Genomic DNA, 7,463 nt, shown 5'->3' on the forward strand with positions numbered 1-7,463 from the left:
CATCAACTCATCTAGATACTTGGCTAGTTTTACAACTGGCGACATAAAAAGCACTGGGGAAGTCAGTGCAAACTAAAATTTCATACAATGACTTGTTGATACTGCTCAGTACACTATTTATATTCCATTTGATTTGTTTTATGGATAAAAATGAGAAAGTCGGCCATTTTCCAGCAACACTTGTGTGTTTTTATGTCTGATTTTGTAAGCAAGTAGTTTTTAAATGAGGTGAATCTTGGGGGTACACAAGACAAATCAGACTCCTGACAGGGGTACAGTACTTTGGAAAGGTGGAGAGCCACTGCCTTAGGGCTTTATGCGGTTACTTATCACCATAGTCTCAGCGCCTCCCATATAAAAAAATGGGAGGGGTGATACTAAATGAGAACAAGGACACTGCTGATAGGAGCCAGGTTTTGCCTTAGGAAAGCAGGCCACTAATAACAATGAGACTCACGTCTTAGATCTCCCAGGCTCTGGCCTTGTGTTTTAACCACAAGGTTGCTATTAGTATCCCATCCACTCTGGACAAAGTTGAACAACAGGATGCAATTCCTTTCCCCTAGGTTAGTTTTATATGATGAATTATAGGGACTGACTATCAGCGGGGAGCTGTGTTAGTCTGTATCCACAAAACCAATGAGGAGGCCATGCATCTGAAGAAGTGGGTTTTTTTATCCATGAAAGCTTATGCCCAAATAAATCTGTTAGTCTTTAAGGTGCCACCGGACTCCTCATTGTTTTTATAGGGACTGACACCCGCTGAAACAGGGAGTTTAAGGCCAGAAGGGACCCTTCGATCATCTGGCCTCGTTGCCCATATCACACAGGCTGGACAATTTCTCTCAGTTGCCCCTGTATTCATCTCAATAAATCGTGTATGGCTAAAATATCTTCCTGAAGAGCCTCTAGTCTGGATCTGAAGACTTCATGAGATGGGAAATCCACCACTTCCTTTGACAATTGAGTCCAATAGTTAATTGCCCTCACTGTTAAAACAAAACAACACTGTAGGTCTTATTTCTGGGCTTGGAAGTATAAGATTTTTATTGGTAAATGTCGGTAAACATCAGTTTCCCAGTGCACACACACAAACCGACAAAAAACATATTTCTATACATAAAAACTGAAATTTGCCGATAGGTAAAAGTAAGGAAAATTCTGCTTGAGAACTTACTATAGTTTAATTTAAGGATATTGACCTTTTATATTTTCACATGAGATGTTGACCCTCCCACTACTAATTTTGTACAAATAGATAAAATGATTTTTAAAATGCTTTAAAATAATCATGGACAGCCTGATGATTTTCATACCTGGCCCTGCTTACAACATATTTGCTGTAAAGACCTTCACCCCAAGCAGGGCTGGTGCGCCAGCCCCTCCCCAGCTAACCACGCCCCCTTCCCCCCGTGGCAGCTAACCCCGCCCCCCCGCCCCCCCCCCCCGAGGAGCCCCCCCCCCCCCCCCGCGGCAGCTAACCCCGCCTGGGGAGCCCACCCCAACTCACCTCCGCTCTGCCTCCTCCGCCACTCTAATTCTCCTCCCCTCCCAGGCTTGCGGCGCCAATTGGAGGAGACTTAGAGCGGGGGCTGTGTGCTCAGCGGAGGAGGCAGAGTGGAGGTGATCTGGGGCAGGGAGCGGTTACCCTGTGCGCCCCCCCCCCCCGTTACTGCTGGCGGCCCTCCCTGCGCCCCCCCACCCCAGCTCACCTCCACTCCACCTCCTCGCCTGAGCGGGCTTTTAGGAGCCCTCAACCACTAGGCTCCCTAGTGGGCTGCCTAGTTCAAATAGTGGTTGCACTGGCCCTGACCCCGAGCAGTTTTTCCCAATTTCAAAGGGTACAGCTTCCCTCCTGGTTCCCCTGGTCAGGTGCCAACTCATTTTAAGCATCTCTTAACCCTTTACAGGTAAGGCAACTGGGTACAGCTGCTAAGGAGGATTCTATCGCTAACTGAATGGTTGGAGAGTTACACAAGGGTGCTACCCCCCCTCCCCCTTCATTTACCACATGAGTGAAGAGGGAAGGAAAGAAGAATGGAAAGCACAGAGGGAAGGTGGGTGGATGGATGGATGGATGGATGGATGGATGGACAGACAGAACAGCACAGAGGGAAGAGTGGATGGACAGATGGACATACAGAAAAAATACAGAGGGAAGGGTCGATGGACAGACAGACAGAACAGCACAGAGGGAAGGGTGGACAGACAGACAGACAGAACAGCACAGAGGGAAGAGTGGATGGACAGACAGACAGAACAGAGGGAAGGCTGGATGGATGGACAGAATAGCACAGAGGGAAGGGTGGATGGACGGACAGACAGAACAGCACAGAGGGAAGGGTGGATGGACAGACAGACAGAACAGCACAGAGGGAAGGGTGGATGGACGGACAGACAGCACAGAGGGAAGGGTGGATGGACGGACAGACAGAACAGAGTGAAGGATGGACGGACAGACAGAACAGCACAGAGGGAAGGGAGGATTCTCATTTGCTTGTTTTCTCCTTTGTCAGTACATAGAATCATAGAATATCAGGGTTGGAAGGGACCTCAGGAGGTCATCTAGTCCAACCCCCGTTCAGAGTTGCATGTATTTTCCTGTCATTGTTGAGCAAGAAAATGTGGATTAAACCCAACCTCCTCCTCACAGGTGCCTTGGCCCAATATACAGTGACCCAGGACCAGTCTCAGGCTGCTGCCCTTGAAGGAGAACCCGTCCATCTCAATTGCTCCTACACAAGCACTGATTCCGGCGTGCATTGGTATCGCCAGCTGCTAGCCACCGTTCATGGCTCTCCTGTCCTCGAGTGGCAGAGACACCCCAGAGAAGTTCACCATGAGCCTGGAAACCAAAACCAAAAGCAGCTTCTGGTACCTGAACAGTTTCCACCTGGTAGACACGGCTGTGTATCTGTGCTGTGAGCACAGGCAGTCCCTCGCACAACCCTGGATGGAGGAGGGGCAGGAAGAGAGGAGACAAAAACAAATTAGAACAGAAGAGAGGATATGAGCAGAGAAGAAAGGAAAGTAGGACAGACGAGGCGAGGGGTAATAAGAACAGAATGGAATAGAAGAGAATATATTGGAATGGACTAGAACAGAAGCTATGGGAATAGAATAAAGGGAAGGGAAGGGAAGGGAAGGGAAGGGAAGGGAAGGGAAGGGAAGGGAAGGGAAGGGAAGAGGGGTCAGCAATTTAAGGAAGAACCTTGAAAAAACACCTGGAAAATTATAGATTTTTTCCCCTTTTCACCTTCCCCAATTGTCTGGATCTAGTGGTTTTATATCAAAAATAGCTTCCTTGCCCCCACAATACTAGCCGATGGGGAAGCATTCCCCGAGGAGACAATACAGGCATAAGAAACAGAAATGGAGATAAACGAGAAAGGAAGCTCACTAGTGGCAGAAAATAGCCCCCTTTCCTGGAGGAGCATTAGACACTGAGGATTAAACCGAGCCTGATCTCTGATTGCCACAGATCTGCTCAATTGTCCCTGATTGGCTGGCTCGCAGGGTAAGTCTAGGGGGAGTTTAGACTGTGAGCTTCTCAGGGCAGGGGCTGTTGCCCACTGTGTCTGTGCAGTGCCGGGTGTAACGGGGCCCCGATCTCAGTTCCTAGGGGTCCCTGCAGCATCTGGCCCAATGCCTCCCCCACCTCCCCCAACTTAGTTCAGTTCTGCTGTATGGTTGTGAAGGTTTTGTCTGTTGAGCTCTGCGGGACAGGCACTGTCTTTTACTGTGTGTCTTTGCAGCGCCTGGCACAAGAGGCTCTGATCTCGGCTGGGTCTCCAGGTGCTATAATAACAATTCATAGGGTTCAATGCCGGCAAGGATCATCTAATCTGACCTCCTGTAGAGCAAACAGGCCATAGAGTTGCACTGAGTTACTCCAGTATTGGGATAATAATAATGTAGAAATGAGGGAGGTCTCATGCTGTAGCCACTGGTCTGGGACTCAGGAGACGTGACCTCATGTCGCAGCTCCACCACAGACTATGTGACCTTGGACAAGCGATTTACGCTTGGACTTTCGAAGGAGGCTAACAGAGTCAGGCGCCCAAATCCCTTTCATACTGCACTATGAATTGAGTGCCTGGCTCCTTAGAAGCCCTCTCCCGCCCCTCCCTGATTGCTCTGTGCCTCCATTCCCCGGAGCAGGAAGCTGAATGCACCCAGCAGTTCTAGTCCCTGATGACCCAAGAGGTCTCTCCGTTCTCCAGGAGTTCCTGGGCTGAATATCACAAGAACCAAGCAGACTCTCAGCTGCTGCTTATCAGGGTAGGTGCGTTGACTTCGATGGAGCCACACAGATTTACACTGAGGCCCAGACTATTAAGAATAAATTCTGATGTATTTTGGCTGAAGAAGAAACAGTGAGATGGAAGGAACCACTGGGGAAGATGAAGGCTGATGGGAACTGAACCAGCTAATCTGTTGCTTCTCCATTTGCCTTTGTCTACAGGGGTGAGTTGCCAAATTAAAGTGGATCAGAATCCTCCATCTCTGGCCAGATCCAGAAGGGAGACCTCCATTCTGACCTGCAGCTACTCAGGCACAGGGTCCAATGTATAGCGGTACAGGCCTGGGGAAAGTCCTGCCTTCCTGCTGAGTCTGTATCAGAATGGGAATGTTACCCAGATGCCAAATTTCATAGCCGATCTCTTGAAAAGGGAGAGATGGAGCCACCTACATATCAACGATTCTCAGATCGCTGACTCGGCCAGCTATTTCTGCACCATGGAGACACAGTGAAACAAAGTGGCCACCTTCCTGTACAAACATTTTACTGCTGTGGGGCAGTGTTGTGCCTTGAAAGATGTGTATTCGAGAGTAACACATTGCACAGGTCTCTGAAGTTGATCTGTATTTTGTCTGGGAGGGATCGGCCTTGCTGCCGATAGGGAGAACGATGTGTCTTGCCTCTCAAGCCGGAGAAATGCAAGATGGCAGAGAAGTCTGGATGTGAGAAATACATGAGGCTCCAGGAAGCCTTCTATTTCACAGTGCACAGAAATGAGGGGCAGGCCAACTAAGAGGTGTCCTGGGGCCTTACTAGTGATCCTGGTAATTCGTCTTTACTGTAAGTCTTCAGGCTGTTTATACTATTTGTTAATAATTGGAGCCAAGATTCTCAGAAGTGATGCATGATTCTGGGTGCATCAGTTCTGTAGATTTTAGGGCCAGAAGGGAGCACTGTGATCACTTAGCCTGACGTCCTGCACCCCAGAAAATGTCAGCAGTGATTCCTGCTGTCTTGATTTCAGTCTTGATTTAAATACTCCAAGTTGGAGAATTCACCACTTCCTTAGGTAAGTTGCTCCAATGGCTAATCACCATTACAGAAATTGCATCTTATTTCATACAGAATGGGAAATGACTGCCTAGGAAGGAGTACTGCGGAAAGGGATCTGGGGGTCATAGTGGACCACAAGCTAAATATGAGTCAACAATGTAATGCTGTTGTAAAAAAAGCAAACATCCTTCTGGGATGTATTAGCAGGAGTGTTGGAAGCAAGACACGAGAAGTAATTCTTCCACTCTACTCTGTGCTGATTAGGCCTCAACTGGAGTATTGTGTCCAGTTCTGGCGGCATATTTCAGGAAAGATGTGGACAAATGGGAGAGAGTCCAGAGAAGAGCAACAAGGACGATTAGGGGTCTGGAAAACATGACCTATGAGGGAAGATTGAAAGCAGTGAGTTTGTTTAGTCTGATAAAGAGAAGACTAGGAGGGGATATAATAACAGTTTTCAAATACTTAAAAGGTTGTTGCAAGGAGGAGGGAGAAAAATTGTTCTCCTTAACCTCTGAGAATAGGACAAGAAGCAATGGACTTAAATTACCTCAAGGGAGGTTTAGGTTGGACACTAGGAAAAACTTCCTAACTGTCAGAGTGGTTAAGCACTGGAATAAATTGCCTAAGGAGGTTGTGGAATCTCTGTCATTGGAGATTTTTAAGAGCAGGTTAGACAAACACCTGTCAGGGATGTTATAGATGGGGTGCAGGGGACTGGACTAGATGACCTCTTGAGGTCCCTTACAGTTCTATGAGTCTTGCCTTAATTTCTCTAGCTTCAGCTCCCAGCCATTGGCTCCTGTCATGCCTTTGTCTGCTAGATTAAAGCAGGACCATTCTCCCGATTATACAGGGGACTTCACCTGGCTACTTCCTTGGCTGCTGATGTCTTCTGCCGCTTCCCTCTCCAGGTTTTCTGGGGCATCCAGCCAAAATTATTCAACTGGCCACACCCCTTTCTGGGCTAACAACAAGGGGCAACTTCAAGTCCACTTCAAGTGTCCAAACAAACAGTTTTTCTACCCCGCCTGGCTCCACTGAAGTCCTCTTGGCCCCTGCTTCTGGCTTCTCTCCTCTTTCTTCTCACCCAGCATAGTTCCCTGCTGCTTCCCTTCACCAGGGACACCAGCAGTTAATCTCTAAAGATCTCCCTGCTTCTTCCAGATATCCCCACACACAGAAGCAGCATGGGTCTCTGCCTCCTGTTACAGGCTCTATCCCAGGGATACCTCCACATGAACCTGCCCTCCTGTGTGTGGACGATTCAACCTGACAGCCACATGTTGGTCCCCCTCACAGCTCTTTCCAGGCCCTTCTCTCCTTTAATGACCACCCTGTTCCTATTCCCTGATTGGGTGAAAGTTTTAAAGCCAGCCAATGACACGGTGCAGCTAGGAATTTTGATGGTAGAAAACCTTGAAGAATGTAATACATATAAAAATGTTCAGCATTTGTAGAGGGCTTACAGAAATCAACAGAGAAAATTCTACCTTTGCTCCAGAATCCCCTAGGCTGATGTAAAACCCTGTACAAACATGGGAATTCTAACGACTCAGGAGGAAAGGTTTTCACCAAATATTGTTCTGGGGGTAACGGGGCATGTCCTCAGACAGACACAACACAAACAGAGAGACCCGGGGAGAGAAGTGAGTCAGATGCAAAGTGAAAAACCAGGCACTTGTGGTGTCCCCAAGACATTCCAGGCACTTTTGGGAAATGTGTCTTGCCGTATAACTTTTCCAGCAGATGTCTGGGTAGTAAAAGTCCCCTTCCCTCCCCACCATCTGCCCTTTTAACTTATTAATTTTACAGGCCAGATTCTGTGCTCTGGAATCAACACAGAATTCTATGAAATCCCATCCCTGTGAGTGTTTCCTTCCCCCCTGGATCTCTGTCCTTCCTGGTGCTGTCTGTCAGACCAGGGCAATAGGAAAAACAAATCACTAGGATTCAGCCACTCTAGATGCATCTGCCTCTGCATGGCCCCTGCAGTGCATTCCATTGCTCCAGCTTTACATGGCCCCAGCTCTGCAGCACTCCAGGCTCTGGGCCATTCCTCACCAAGTGGCCTTATCCCCGGCATCTTGAATGTGAGAAAAAAGGAACCACAGTGTTTGCATCATGACCCTGAGGTTTCTGAGGGTCTCAGCCAGAAGCCACATCT

This window comes from Trachemys scripta, chromosome 12, assembly GCF_013100865.1.
Source record: "Trachemys scripta elegans isolate TJP31775 chromosome 12, CAS_Tse_1.0, whole genome shotgun sequence".
NCBI lineage: Eukaryota > Metazoa > Chordata > Testudines > Emydidae > Trachemys > Trachemys scripta.